General features: G+C 40.9%; 1 pseudogene; it reads left to right on the top strand.

Annotated features, from left to right (window-relative positions):
• The first annotated feature begins 394 nt into the window (after positions 1-394).
• Positions 395-16408, top strand: LOC118721927 (annotated as a pseudogene).
• Positions 16409-16608: the final 200 nt, after the last annotated feature.

Below are 16608 nucleotides of genomic sequence, written 5' to 3'. Positions count from 1 at the left end.
ATCTTATGGTCTGGAGCGTCTTATGGTCCGAAAAATACGGTACTTAGTTATAGAATATTTTTATCCTTTATTATTTATTTTTTATATTATTATTATTATTATTATTTTTTTTTTTTTTTACAGAGAGGAAGAGAGGGATAGAGAGCTAGAAACATCAGTGAGAGAGAATCATCGACCAGCTGCCTCTTGCACACCCCCTACTGGGGATGTGCCTGCAATCAAGGTACATGCCCTTGACCAGAATCGAACCTGGGACCTTTCAGTCTGCAGGCCGATGCTCTATCCACTAAACCTAACTGGTTTCGGCCTATCCTTTATTTTTTATTTGCTGTAACCATTTTGGCCACTTCAATTGCATTTTATTGAAATACAAAATTGGATATCTTTGTGAAATATGGAGTCTTTCATTTTTGCTCCACTGTACCTTACACCTAATTTCGAGAAAGAATGTGCAAGTAATACCTATTAAACTGTTAGGTGTTTTATTTATTTATTTCTTTTAGGTATCTCAGGTAGGAAACAAAATTGTTTTTAATAGCACATGGCATGGTGAAAAGATGGTTGGGAAAGTAATATGTGATAGTGAGTCATTTCAATCCTCTTCAGAAAACTTAAGCCAACAACTGAGATCCTGGGGTCAATGATGGTGGCATTCTTGGTGGCCCACAGGTCCTTGTTCCTTTTTCTTAGAAATGTCAAAATGTCCTTTTTCTGACATTACATCTTTTTTGTGATCTAAAATGAAATCTGAATGAACTGGATTTTATTTGAGGATGCAGCATGATATAACTAAAAGAACACAAGCTTTTATTTTTTTAATTAAAAAAGTATGTTTTATCGAGTTTTTACAGAGAGGAAGAGAGAGGGATAGAAAGCTAGAAACATCGATGAGAGAGAAACATCAATCAGCTGCCTCCTGCACACCCCCCACTTGAGATGTGCCCACAACCAAGGTACATACCCTTGACCGGAATCGAACCCAGGACCTTTCAGTCCACAGGCCGATGCTCTATCCATTGAGCCAGGCTGAGGGACTCCCTCCTCCTCCCCCCCCCCCCCAGTGCAAGATTTCCTTCACTGAGTCTCTAGTTGTAAGCCGGTTTTGGCGAGAACACAAGCTTTTATTAAAAACACCCACAGCAGAACACTAGCCCCACAAATTCACTGTATAATTTTGGACAAATCATTTAATATATATTTTAAAATATTTTTATTGACTTATTAGAGAGAGAAACATTGATGCGAGAACCAAACATTGATTGGCTGCCTCCTGCATGCCCCCTACCAGAAATTGAGCTCCCAACCCAAAGCATGTGCTCTAACCAGATTCCCAACAATACTCTGTGCACTGGATGATGCCAAAACAACTGACCCACACTGGCCAGGGCCACATACTCGACCTTAAACTTAGCCGAGGGATCCTGAATTATGAGAGGGCACAGGCCAGGCTGAAGTAGTCCCCCTATAAGCCAGTGCATGAATCTTGTGCACTGGGCCTCTAGACTATATAATAAAAGCCTAAGCAACAATTATGGTGGAATGACTAGAATGACCAGTTGCTATGATGCACACTGACCACCATGGAGCAGATGCTCAATGCAGAGGCTACCCTCTGGGGGACAGTGCACTCTCACAGGGGGAGCGCTGCTCAGCCAGAAGCCAGGCTCATGACTGGTGAGCACAGTGGTGGTGGTGGGAGCCTCTCCCACCTTTACAGCAGTGCTAAGGAGCAGTGAGCCTAGAGGTAAGAAGCAATGAACAGATGGGTGGTGAGGAGCAAGGGGTCCCAGACTGCAAGAGGGCACAAGCCAGGCTGAGGGACTCTCCCCTCTTTCCCCCCCTTCCAGTGCAAGATTTCCTTCACTGGGTCTCTAGTTGTAAACAATGCTACAATAACCAGAGGGCTGCATATGTTCTTTTGTTTTAGTGTTTGGGTTTCCTTGGATATATACCCAGAAGCAGAAATGCTGGGTTATATGGTAGTTCTATTTTTAATTATTTTATCCTCACCTGAGGATATGGGGGGGGGGGGGAGAGAGAGAGAGAGAGAGAGAGAGAGAGAGAGAGAGAGAGAGAGAGAGGTGTGAGAGAGAAATCTCAATTGGTTGCCTCCCATACACACCCAGACCAATGACTGGGGACTGAAACCAAAACCTAGGTATATGTCCTGACTGGGAATTGAACCTACAACCTTTTATTTTATTTTTATTTATTTATCTTTATTGTTGAAAGTGTTACAGATGTCCCTTTTGTTTTTATTTCATTGCCATCCTCCACCCTGCACCTCTCCCTCCCAGGCCTTCACCACACTATTGTCTGTGTATATGGGCTATGCTTATATGCATTTCAGTTCCCAGGTTGATCTCTTTCCCCCAACCTCGACTCCAACCTTCCCTGTGAAATTCGTCAGTCTGTTTCATGTTTTTATGTCTCTGGATCTATTTTGTTCAATAGTTAATTTTGTTCACTAGATCCCACATTTGAGTGAGATCATGTGATACTTATCTTTCTCTGCCTGGCTTATTTCATTTAGCATAATACTTTCCAGGTCCATCCATGCTGTTGCAAATGGTAAGAATTCCTTCTTTTATACATCCACATAGTATTTAATTGTGTAAATGTATCACAGCTTTTTTTTATCCACTCATCTGCTGAAGGGCACTTGGGCTGTTTCCAGATCTTAGCTATCTCTATAATAAAGAGACAGGGTGTAACACCATTACCACCAAAGCTTGTCCAACTCAGCACTGACTGCTTCCCCTGCAGGTGCTGTGCCCCAGCACGATTGCTGAGGGGGCTGCGAATCAGGGCCATAAAGAGGCCTGAAGAGAGAAGCAGGGACTGAGCCGTTGCCTCTGTGGCAACTTTTGATCAGTACTTGCCCCTCTCTCTCTCCTAGTTTGGCCAGCAGCCAGGCCTCCATTTCTCTCCAGGATTCCACAGGAGCTGCTGATTAGCCCTGCCTTTCTGGTCAGGCCCTAATGATGCTTGACTAGCATAGAAACTGATCAATTAGAACCAAATCTGGGTGAAGTGTGAGGAACCAATGGCTGCCTAGGAGGTGGAGCTTTTGATGCTGACTGGCATAGAAACTGACCAGTCAGAACCAAATCTGAGGGCTTAAGAGGTGTTTCTGTCCAGGAAAGGGACCATCTAAGTTGTCATACAGGGCTTATCCCTAAAGAATGCTGGGAATTGTCTGAGTCAATTGTTGGCCTCCTCGAAGATGCTTCTAATCATGTGGATGTGACCTTGGTGAACACCAAGCTGCTGGTGAAGGAGGCCAGCCTCAATGTAACCACATCCCATAATCCCACTGTGCCAGAAAAGCAAGAATGTGGAGAAGGTCTCCTGAGTGTGGCCCTGGCAGGTGCCCCCTACCAGGGTGTGGGCTTTGTGTTGCAGGCACTCAATGGAGCTACCTTCAGACCAGAAGTGTCTCTCCACAGGGGTTTAACCCTGCTCCTGTTCTGGGCTCAGCCTTTCAACCCTGCCATGCTGCCTACCATGATTGGGCTCCTGATAGAGGCAGGTGTGTAGGTGCTATTCTACCAGACCTCATTGGTGTCCGATGGAGAGACCTGTCACGTCGTGGGCATTTCCTCCCTGCTGCCCAGCCTGGACACTTGGAAGCAGCATGTGACTTAGGCATTTCAGTTTCATTTCTGACCTTAGGGTTCAATAGGACCAACTTTGGGAGTTTTGTGATCAACATTGACAGGTCACATTGCCGGGCCTGACACCACTTATGTGGTCTGACCCCTGTAATAATCACCTAATAAACAACCTACTCACCCTTCCCCCCATAAGAAAAAGAACCAAATCTGGGTCAACTATGAGAAGCTTTGACACTGACTAGCATAGTAACCAACCAATCAGAACCAAATTGGCTGGCAGAGGAAGGCCAATGGAGGCGAGATCAGGCTGCCAGGGGAGGGCAGTGGTGGGCAAGATCAGGCGGTTAGGGGATGGCTGTTGGGGGTGAGATCAGGCCAGCAGGGGAGGGCAGTTGGGGGAAAAATCAGGCCATCAGGGGAGGGCAGTTGGGGGCTAGTAGGCATGCAGGGGATTGCAGTTGGAGGCGAGATCATCCTGGCAGGGGAGGACAGTTAAGGGCGGGATCAGGCCAGCAGGGGAGGGCAGTTGGGGGTGAGATCAGGTTCGTAGGGAAGGTCAGTGGTGGGCAAGATAAGGCTGGCAGAGGCAGTTAGGGGTGATCAAGCAGGCAGGAGAAGGGGCTAGGGGCAATCAGGTAGGCAGGCAGAGGCAGTTAGGGGTGATCAGGCAGGTAGGCTGGTGAGTGGTTAGGAGCCAGAGGTCCCAGATTGTGAGAGGGATGTCCCTGATTGGAGAGGGTTCAGGCTGTGCTGAGGAACACCCCCCACCCCCGCCCCCTTGTACAAATTTTGTGCACTGGGCCACCAGTCTATATAATAGAAGCCTAAGCGACCATTAAGGTGGAAGGACCAGAATGACCAGTCGCTAGGATGTGCACTGACCACCAGGGGGCAGACGCTCAATGCAGAGGCTGCCTCTGGTGGTCTGTGTGCTCCCACAAGGGGAGTGCCGCTCAGTCAGAAGGTAGGCTCACAGATGGCGAGCACAGTAGCGGTGGCGGGAACCTCTCTGCCTCTATGGCAGCACTAAGGAGCAGCTAGTTGAACAGAAAGGAGCAGCGAGCAGGCAGGCAGTAAGAAGCCAGAGGTCTCAGACTGGGAGAGGGTGCAGTCCAGGCTGAGGGACCCCCTCCACACTCCCAGTGCATGAATTTCATGTACTGGGCCTCTAGTTGTAAATAACACTGCTATGAACACTTTTGGATGTATAGGATGACACTGCAGCTAACTGAGCCAACAGGGCTCCATTTAAAACATTTTGTGGAATCTCCATACTGTTTTCCACAGTGGCTGTACTGATCTGTGTTCCCACTAACAGTGCAAGAGGGTTCCTCTATCTCCATATCCTCACCAGTAACTATTGCTTGTTGATTTATTGATGATAGCCATTTGGACAGGTCTAAGGTGATATCTTACTGCGTTTTCCCCCCCATTTTTATTGAATTTATTAAGGTGTCACTGGTTAACAAAATTATACAAATTTCAGGTGCATTCATTGTGGTTTTAATTTGCATTTCTCTGATGATTAGTGATGTTGAGCATCATTTCATGTCTATTGGCAATCTGTATATACTCTTTGGGGGAGTATTTATTCAGGTCCACTGCCCATCTTTTAATTTTAATTTTAATTTTTTTTTTTGGTGTTTTCTTGTTATTGAGTTGTATGAGTCCTTTATAAATTTTGGATATGAACCCTTAATGATTGGTGAATATTTTCTCCTATTTAGTGGGTTGTCTTTTAATTTTGTTGATAATTTCCTTTGCTGAGCAAACTTTTTAGTTTGATGTAATCTCATTTGTTTATTTTTTCCTTTGTTTTCTCTTGCCTCAGGAGATATATCAGAAAAAATATTGCTAAAAGAAATGTCTGAGAATTTACTGCCTATGTTTTCTTCTAAGATTTTTATGATTTTGAGTTTTAAATTTAAATCTTTAATCATTTTGAGTTTATTCTTGTATATGCTATAACAAGATGGTGTAATTTCATTTTTTTGCATGAATCTGTCAAACTTTATCAACACCATTTATTGAAGAGTTTGTCTTTAGCTCATTATATGATCTTGCCTCTTTTGTCAAGTATTAATTGATCATATAGGGATGGGTATATTTCTGGCCTCAATATTCTATTCCATTGATCAATATGTTTGTTTTTATGATAGTACCATGCATGTTTCCTTACTATGGCATTGTAGTATTGTTTGTTATCAGGTAGCAAGATTTTTCCAACGTTCTTTTTATTCAAGATTGCTCTGGTTAACTAGGGTCTTTTGTGGTCCCATATAAATTTTTAAATTATTTTTTCTACTTCTGTGAAATATACCATTGGTATTTCGATAGGAAATGAGTTGGGATGTATGGGCATTTTAACTCTATTAATTCTTCCTATTCATGAGCACAGTCTGTGCTTTCATTTGTTTGTATCTTCTTCAATTTCTTTCTTCAGCATCTTATAATTTTCCAAGTACAGTTCTTTTACCTCTTTGATTAAATGTATTTTTTCATATTTTTTGGATACAATTGTAAATGGGATTGTCTTCTTAGATTCTCTTTCTGCTAGCTCATTATCTTACCTAATAATAGAGAAACTTGTAAATTGACCATACCTTTGCTATGCCCAAAGCCAATCAGAGTGAGTATGCAAATTAACCCAACAAAGAAGGAGTTTGATTTATGGTGGGGCAGGCATCTGAATGGCTAGCTCCTGGAGGTTTGGGTCCATCTGGACGAGGAAGGCAGGCTCCAGACACCACCCACCAGGTACCAGTCCATCGGGCCAGGGAAGGGAGGTGAAGAGGGCAGCACCAGATACCACCTGAGGGGTCTGGGTCCATCACAGACCCCGGAAGGGGCAGCGTCCTGCCTAGCCAGGCCTGTGGGGCCCTGGAAACATCACAGGCATGGGGTTGCTGAGACCCAGACTGGGCCTCTGACCACAGATTCACAGCTTTGCGGAGACCAAGGGCAGGGATCTGCCTCACTGCAGAGAGAAAGGTTCTGCAGTGGCCCCAAGATGTGGATGGGCCAGGCCAGGGATCAAGGAGCATGGAAGGAAGCCCCGGGAGAGGGGCAAGGACCTGTAGCTCTGAGGCAGGGGTTGAGGGGTGGTGCCACCTCAGTGTAGGGGTGCCGCACTGCAGAGCACTGAACTGATTGACTTGATTCAGAGAAGTTCCCAGTGCTAACCTGCCTAGGCCTCGCCCAAGTGGCCTTCGCACTTCAGATGCGGCAACTCCTGATCCCTCCTTGACCCCAAAACAAGCTCACTCCACCCTGCCCCACAGCAGAGCATGCCTTGGCGGTGAGTGCAAAGCCTTCCACCTGCTCCGGAGACCCCAGGAGGGGGGAGTGCAGTAAAGAATGGGGGCAGGGGACTGAGGAGAGGAAAGAATGTGGAGTGTCTGCAATGAAAAGGTGCTTAAGAGGCTCGAAGGTTTGTTCTGTTTGCCCAGTGGCTGCCCCTTAGGTAGGGCAGAGAGCATGGTTCTGAGGGTTCCCTGTGCACTCAGTCAAGTTCCACAGCCAACTGGAATTGGCCTCAGTGTCCTGGTCTGTAAAATGGATTAAGAGAGTCCCAGTGCCTTCACTGAGACTTGAGATACTATATAAGGAAAGTGATGAAGAAGTGAGAAAGGAAAGGAAAGGTGAACAACACAAAAGAAAGACTGGAAGGAACCTGTGTAAACCCATTGTCACTTAAATAGGGAATATAGTCAACAGTGTTATAATTATGGTGCCAGGTGGGAACTGGAAATATCGAGGAACACTTTGTAAAGTATATGATTGTCTAACCACTATTCTGTAACTAATATAAAACCTGAAACCAATACAAAATAATATTGAATGTAAAGAAATGAAAATTGGAGTGAAATTTTTATAAATTTCAAAGTTTAAATAAAGGCTGTAAAGGAAGGAAGGTGGAGAATAAAAAAATAGTGTTTTCCATTTTATCACTTTATTGTTTTTTCAATACATGAAAAAGACAGCTGTCTTTATATGGTGTTTTTATACTTTTCTAAGTCATTATCTCATTTTAATTTCAGGGCAACTTAAAGACAAGATAATTATTCCCTTCACTATTTAAAGAAAGGAAATCTTGGTGTCTGGTCCCAATGATTCAATTGTAAGCCCTTATTGTAAAGCAGGGTTAGCAAAATTTTCTGTGAAGGGTTATATCTATATTAATAAAAGCCTTGGAGGTGGTCAGGCCAGCAGGAGAGAGTAGTTGGGGGCAATCAGTCTGGCAGAGGAGCATTTAGAGGGCAATGAGGCAGGCAGGGGAGCAGTTAGAATCCAGTGGTCCCGTATTGTGAGAGGGATGTCCGACTTCAGGTTTAGGCCTGATCCCTGTACAACCTGAAGTTGGACATCCCCCGAGGGGTCCCAGATTGGAGAGGGTGTGGGCTGGGCTGAGGGACACCCTCCCCAGTGCATGAATTTCATGCACTGGGCCTCTAGTTGGTGTATAAAAATGCAACTGATTTCTGAATATTAATTTTATGTCCTGCTACTTTACAGAATTCACTTTATCAGTCCTAGGTTTTTTTCTTTTTCTTTTTAAAAAATCTTTATTGTTGAGAGTATTATAGATGTTCATCTTTTTTTCCCTTCATTTCTCCTTCCACCAAGTTCCTGCCCCACCCTAAGCCTTCATCACCCTATTGCCTGTGTCCACAGATAATGCTTATCATATATTTGGTTAATCTCTTCCTGCCCTTTCCCCCCTGAGATTCATCATCTGTTCTATGTTTCCATGCCTCTGTTTCTATTTATTCATCAGTTTATTTTGTTCATTAGATTCCTTGTTTATTTTGATTTTTAGATTCAATTGTTATAGATATGTATTTATTGCCATTTTGTTGTTCCTATTTTTGACTTCTTGTTCTTGTTCTTCCTCCTCCTATTCCCCTTCTTAGAGAATATCCTTCAACATTTCATATAATACTGGTTCGGTGGTGGTGAACTCCTTTAGCTTTTACTTGTCTTTGAAGCTCTTTATCTGACCTTCAATTCTAAATGATAGCTTTGCTGGGTAGAGTAATATTGATTGTAGGTCCTTGATATTCATCACTTTTTTTTTTTTTAAGATATTCATCACTTTGAATATTTCTTGTCCCTCGTTTCTGGCCTGCACAGTTTCTGCTAAGAAATCAGCTGACAGTCATATGGGTGCTACCTTGTAGATAACTGCTTTTCTATTGCTGCTTAGTTTTTCAATGGAATCTTTGATGTGATATATTATATCATCTGCAAATAATGACAGTTATACTTCTTTTCCTATTTGGATACCTGTTATTTCTTCTTCTTGTCTGATTGCTGTGGCTAGGACTTTCAGATCTAGGTTGAATAAGAATAGTGAAACTGGATATTTTAATCTTTTTCTTGATCTTACAGGAAACAATTTTTTCCCCATTGAATATGACATTAGCTGTGAGTTTGTTATATATGGCCCTTATTATGTTCAGATATATTCCCTATATTCCCACTTTGCTGAGAGTTTTTGTCATAAATGGCTATGGATTTTGTTAAATGTATTCTATATAGCTATTGATATGATCATATGATTTTTGTCCTTTATTTTGTTTGTGTGCTGTTTTACATTAATTGATTTGCAGAAAGTGTAACTACATAGCATTCCCCAAATAGATCCCACCTGATCATGGTGTATGATCTTTTTAATGTATTTCTGATTTTGTTTGCTAATATTTTGTGGTGGATTTTTGTATCTATGTTCATCAGTGATAATGCCTTATAATTTTCTTTCTTTGTAGTGTCTCTATCTGGTTTTGGAATTAGGATAATGCTGGCCTTTTAAAATAAACTTGAGTCTTTGCTTCTCTTGAATTTTTGGAATAGTTTGAGAAGGATAGGTGTCAGTTCTTTTTTGAATGTTTGGTAAAGTTTACCTGTGAAGCCATCTGGTCCAGGACTTCTGTTTGTTGGGAGATTTTTGATTACTGCTTTGATTTCATTAGTTGTAATTGGTCTGTTCAAATTTTCTGTTCCTTCTTGAATCAGTTTTGGAAGATTATATGTTTCTAGGAATTTATCCATTTCTTCAAGATTGTCCCATTTGTGGCATATAGTTGTTTGGAATATTTTCTTATAATTATATGTATTTCTGTGGTGTCAGTTGTTACTTCTTTTTCATTTCTAATTTTATTTATTTTTATTCAATCTTCTTTTCTTGATGAGTATGGTTAGAGGTTTATCAATTTTGTTTATCTTCAAAAACAAAACAAAACAGTTCTTACAGTCAGCAGAGTGGTGGTTGCCAGAGGGAAGGGATTGGAGGAGAAGGGGTTACTAATATGAGGTGACAGGAGAAGATTTGACTTTGGGTGGTGGTCACACGGTACAATGTACAGTTCTTGTGAAATAGAAATTCACCCATAAAACCTCTATGTTCATGTTGAACAATATTACCCCAATCAATTTAATAAATAGAATAAAACAGTTGTTGGTTTCATCCATCTTTTTTATTGTTTTAAAAACACTAATTTATTTTCTCTCTGGTCTTTATAATATTTTCCTTCTAGTCACTTTGGGCTTCAACTGTAGCTCTATTTTTAGTTTCTTTAAATGTAATGTTACATTGTTTATTTGAGATTTTTATTTCTAGAGGTATGTCTACAATACTATGAATTTTTCTCTGAGGACTGCTTTCACTGTGTTCCACACATTTTGGGTTGTCATGTTTCAATTTCCTTTTGTCTTAAGGTACTTTTGTTTTCCCCGCCTTGATCTCATTGTTATCCCATTTATTGTTTAACCACATGTTATTTAGCCTCTATGTGTTTTTCAGTCATATATCTGTAATTGCTTTCTAGTTTTTGCTGTTTGCCCTCTGTGTATGGGTAATACCCTTAGGCTGACTGATTGTGAGGACTGACCCCAACCACATTGTATGAGCTGCTGTGTGGGTACTGACCACCTGAAATGGAATTTGCCTTATCAGGGTCTAGTGCCTGCCAAAATTTCTTTTTGGGTAGGCTGCTTGTAGAGCTCATAGATCCTGCTCTGGTATGTTATGAAGTCTGCTGCCAGGTGTGTTGCTTATGGGAGTTCACAGTTAGTGTGCATGGGAAGGCCAAGGTATGCACCAAGGCTGGCTTCCACTAGCACCAAACCCAGGAGCAGGTTAGCAAAACACCCAAGGCACCCCAAAATCTATTTTGCCTGCCTCCACCTGTCAGCTGTCTGTTAGGATTAGTAATTGAAAAAGCCTCTCTTGGTATGTGAGTTGTTTGAGGTAGGTTCTCAGTGATTCACTGTGTAGGGGCAAATGGTGTTCACCAGATTGATAGAGATTCAAACCTGTTGCCAGTGCTATTTCTGAGGCTACTCAGCAAAAGTCACAGGGTATACCAATGGAAACTGGGCGCCCTCATATTTTTGTGGTGGGGTAGGGTCTCAGGAAATCATCAGGATGAGGCCAGTAGAGTTCATCAGACAAAAATTTTATGTGAAGGGAGAGTTCTGTACCAGTCCGGCTTTTGAGGGAAAATGAATTTCTGTCTGAGAGGAACACAGCACAGCTTTTTATTATTCTGGCTGGACTACAAATGCTCTGCCAGGTGTTGGGAACATGGGACTAATGGATCTGTTGTGGGGCACTGTGCCAGCCAGGCTTGCAAGAAGGGCAGAATTGCCCCTGCTCCAGAGTCATACAACTTAGTTACTAACTCCCTCTGAGTCTGCCTGGACCTCTACAGCAGGAGTTCAAGCAGCTGACTACTATATAGTGCTTGAATTCAGCAGGGTGGGGTGACTAGGAGTCTGGTGGGTGAACTATTACATTCCCCTAGGCTGATATCATATGGAGGATATCATATGTGTGCTGGTACTTAAGAAATATGGTGTCTGTGCACACTGTGGGAAATGGACTCAGCACAGGGACTCTGGTGGTCATCCTTCAACTCTACCTGGAACCACACTACCCAGTCTATCTTTACATGAGTTTATTCCACTTAGAGCTGCCCTCCCTTCATTGGATCCCATATTAATGGCTGTTAATGAGATTTTGTGCACTGGCCCTTTAACAGGGTGCTTGGATTTCTAGCAGAGTCCCATCTCTCCCTGATTTTCACAGCCAGATATTATGTGGGCTCCTCTTCCAAGCTCTGATGTTCTGGGATAGAGATCCTTGCATTGGGTTGAGACCCCATGCTCCTCAGGGGGAGATTTTGAAGTTGAGATGCCTCTGAATTCTCAGCTACAGCACATGAGTATGGGGCCAATCCCTTTTATGTCTCAACCTTTCCTACCATTCTTGATGTGGCTTCTTCTGTAAATCATTGGTTATAAGACTTGTGTTCAGTTGGTCTTCAGTGGTTATTCAGGTTCATTTTTCTATATTTTAGTTGTAATTCCAGTTTGGTACTGGAATGAGATGAGTGTAAATTCTACCTAACCCACCACCATCTTGATTCCTTAAGACATTTAATAGAAATCTACTTCCTTTAACTTTTCTCCTTTTTTTTTGTTGTTGTCCTTTTTCCTTCTATTCCCCTACCACCACACCTCTCTTTTTTTCTACTCTGGCCTCTTGGTTACATATAATACTTTGTGTGTCTATGATTCATAATATGTTGCCAAAAAACACATATATATTATGTGCCATATTTATTTTATAGTATGTCTTGCACTTACTCTCCTACCCCTAGTACAAAGCCTGCCTTCAAGTCTCTCAGTCTTTACTTCTTGAAATTCCAGCCTTTTTTGACATAGGTACCTGACTTTGTGTTTAAGTGTGAATATGTTAAATTGGAAACTAATGGGAAGGTTTGGGGAAATGTTAGCTCATTATGAAAATCATGTGCCAAACCATGTGGGAGCCTCTTAAATACAACTTTGGTGGTCATGACCCTGTCCAGAGAAGAAATCCTGTAATGTCACCCCTTTGCTGAGTCCCAGTTTCATGGATAGTATCTTTGAATGGAATTGTCTGAGGAAGATTGTTCCTTGTGTAAAGTTCACATGATGGAGTTAGAAGAGCTTGTTTCATTTGGAGCCCAGCAGGACAGAATGGTTTGGAATGCAGCATTCAGTGTGTTCTGTTTGTCTGAAAGCTGTCACAGGGAACACGTACTTAGCCAATAGCATGAACAAGGATTTGAACTAGAAAGTGATCAGGAACTTGACAACATTGTAATAATGGCTTGCTTCCTCAAAGACTGCTCAATGGTGCACAAGGAGATAATAAAGAAAATTAGGAAAATACATAAATAGCCAAAACCGGTTTGGCTCAATGGATAGAGCGTTGGCTTGGGGACTGAAGGGTCCTGGGTTCGATTCCGGTCAGGAGCATGTATGTTGGTTGCGGGCATATCCCCAGTGGGGGGTGTGCAGGAGGCAGCTGATCGATGACTCTCTCTCATCGATGTTTCTAACTCTGTATCTCTCTCCCTTTCTCTCTGTACAAAATCAATAAAATATATTTTTAAAAAAATACATAAATAGATGTGGGTGTCATTCAAATTAACCCAGTGTAAAAGTGTCCCAATATGGATAAAGTTTGTTCAGAGATTGCTGGGTCACAGTGACCATCTCAACTTTATTTGATCAGATTTTTGTCTCTTTTAAGGCAATAGCCACAGATTAAGTGTGCATACAGGATATCCACATATCTGTTGAAAACAGATTGATCAGTCAACTGCTTAGTCTGTCTCCATAATGCCAAATGGCTGGATTTTATGTTTTTCTTTCTATATTTCAATGAATTAACTGAATAGACTTGTTTATATCAGTTTTGGCTTTTCATGTTTTAAGTGGAGTTATATGCAACTAGAGGACTGGTGCACAAATTCTTTCAAAAGTTTACATCCCTTTTGCTTAAAAATTGCTTCTACTTATTATTTTTTATTTTTAAAAAACATATTTTATTGATTTTTTACAGAGAGGAAAGGAGAGAGATAGAGAGCTAGAAACGTCGCTGAGAGAGAAACATCGACCAGCTGCCTCTTGCACACTCCCCACCAGGGATGTGCCCGCAACCAATGTACATACCCTTGACTGGAATTGAACCTGGGACCCTTCATTCCACAGACCGATGCTCTACCACTGAGCCAAACCGGCTTCGGCTACTTATTTCTTTTTTAATTGAAGTACAACTGACAAATACAATTGTAAAATATTTAAAGTATGCAACATGACAATTTTATTTATTGCATATATTATGAAAGGATTCCCCCTTTATCGAGTTAATTAATGAGATATTCCTATTCCTTAAAATCTTTTTATAATACTCCAATTTCAGATGGTTTATGTGCCTTATACATAGAACCCACATCTTCATGAATGATCAAATTTAACTATTTCAGGTGTGTGTGATAGTCATAGCCTCTGTTATGATACCATCCTCAGGGGCCATGCTACAGGAGCCCTCCTGCTTTAGGTGAAAAAATGGATATAACGAGGTATTTATTACAAACAAGTTCAAGTTCATACCTCATTCTGCTCTGTAGCCACTATAGCTTTAGCAAATATCCAGTAGTCACTATAAAGTGGCCAAGACAGCATAGCATCCACCCTCAATACATGTTAATAGACTCAGTGGAGAGTTTTAGTGTTGTGTATGGACATACCCTGGTTCATTGACTTCAGTTTGAAAAGAGATAAAATCCAATTAGACAACCTCTAGGAAATTCAATTCAATTCAGCAAACATTGTTAGGATGGAAGGCACTGTGTTAGCTCATGCACAGCATTTGGAGTTTATTTTGGTTTCTTGTGGCATTATGTCAGCACAAGTCAAGTTGGTCAAAACTGAGGTTTTATTTTTCAGGATCTTCAAGAATGCCTTTTTTATTTACTTATAACTCTTGGAAATTTTTATAATTCTATTCTTTGCTTGGAAGTCCTTTATCCAGAACTCCTATTTTTAGCTTGGATAGTGAGTCAGATATTTCAGAGATGAAATCATGGTTTTTTAACAGTGCTTTGTGTCATAGCCCTTTGGTTTCAGGGGTCCCATTTGACTCAAGAGATGCTATATATACTAATTTTTAGAGTTTAGATTGTTTTAAGGGTAGATCCTTTTCTATTTTTATTTTTTAAATTAAATTATTATTATTTTTTTATTGATTTCAGAGAGGAAGCGAGAGGGAGAAAGAAACATCAATGATGAGAGAGAATCATTGATTGGCTGCCTCCTGCACGCCCCCTACTGGGGATTGAACCTGCAACCTGGGCATGTGACCTGACCAGGAATCAAACCATGACCTCCTGGCTTATAGGCAGGCACTCAACCACTGAGCCATGTCAGCAGAGCTCTTTTCTATTTTTCAAAAAGGCGGTTCCAATTTTAGTATTGTTAATGAAAATATAACACAAGCTTCATATGTAATTCTAAATTTTTAAATAGCCACATTAAAAAAAGAAAAAAGGTGAATTGATTTCTATAACATGGTATATTATTGATTTCAAAGAGGAAGTGAGGGAGAGAGAGATGGAAGCATCAATGATGAGAGAAAATCATCAATTGGCTGCCTCCTGCACGCTCCCTACTGGGGATGCAGCCTGCAACCTGGGCATGTGTTCTGACCGGGAATCGAACTATGATCTTCTGGTTCATAGGTCAGTGCTCAATCACTGAGCCAAACCAGTCAGGGCTTAATAATATATTTTAATTAACCCAATATATACAAAATATTTTCATTTTAATATGCAATTAATATAAAAATTATTATCTTGTATTATTTTTAAATCTTATATTAAATCTTTTAAATTTGGTGTATGTTTTATATTTACATTATAATTCAGTCTTGCCCTATTTCATGTGCTTAATAGGCATATGTGGTCAGTGACTCCTGTATTGGAGAACATTGTCTTAGATGGACCTAGCTTTCAATTGGGATGGAAGCTTATGATAACTCAGTCCCTTCTTTTAAGGGATTTAACAACACAGCTATATTCACGTTTGTCTAAAATGGGAATCCCTGTTGCAATATCTAAGATCATCAACCACTTTACTTCAAGAAAAAGGATTATGGCTCTTTCCATGCATAGTGCAGCAATGTCTCATGCTCCTAAGAAGCACAAAAGCATTGGATTCTGGATAAACTGACCAATGTGTTGCTCCTCATCCAACTACCAATCCCCATAAACTGAGAGAATGTTTCCCTCTCATAATTTTCCTAAGGAAAAGACATAAGTATGTCCTAACAGGAGATTAGGTAAAGATGATCTTCATGTAGCAGTTTATTAAGATTGATGGCAAGGTAGAAACTAATATAACATACACTGTTGGTTTTATGGATGTCATCAGTATTGACAAGATAGGAGAGAATTTTCATCAGATCTATGACACCAAGACTCACTTCGCTGTTCATCAGATTACACCTGAGGAGGCTAAGTGCAAATCGCGCAAAGTGAGACAGATCTTTGTGGGTGTAAAAGGAATCCTTCATCTGATGACCCATGATGCTTGCACCATCCTCTACTTTTTATCCACTCATCAAGGTGAATGACACCATTAAGATTTGAAGATTGGCAAAATTACTGATTTCATCAAATTTGACATTGTTAACCTAGGAATGGTGACCAAAGGTGATTACCTAGGAAGAACTGGTATAATCACCAATAGAGAGATACTCTGGTTCTTTTGATGTGGTTCATGGGAAAGATGCCAATGACAATAGCTTTGCTACATGGTTCTCTAACATTTTCATTTCTGGCAAAAGCAACAAACCATAGATTTTTCTTCCCTGTAGAAAGAGTATCCATCTCACCATTGCTGAATAAAAAGACAAGAGACTGGTGGCCAAACAAGTGGGTGAGATGATCTCTAGGTGATATCACTGGAAGAGTCTTTGTACTTAAAGATAATATAAGAAAACAACAACAACAACAAAAAAACAGTGATTGGGATTCTTATGCTATATATTGATTTTTCAAAAACCATTCTTACAGTAAGATGTTCCATGTACTTATTACCTAAATTACAGGATTCAATAAGGAGGAGAACATCTTAAAGCTTGAAGTGGCTAGAACAT

The sequence above is a fragment of the Pipistrellus kuhlii genome, unplaced genomic scaffold, assembly GCF_014108245.1.
Source record: "Pipistrellus kuhlii isolate mPipKuh1 unplaced genomic scaffold, mPipKuh1.p scaffold_m20_p_19, whole genome shotgun sequence".
NCBI lineage: Eukaryota > Metazoa > Chordata > Mammalia > Chiroptera > Vespertilionidae > Pipistrellus > Pipistrellus kuhlii.
The sequence above is the reverse complement of the archived record's forward strand: the minus strand, read 5'-3'. Positions and strand labels throughout refer to the sequence as shown.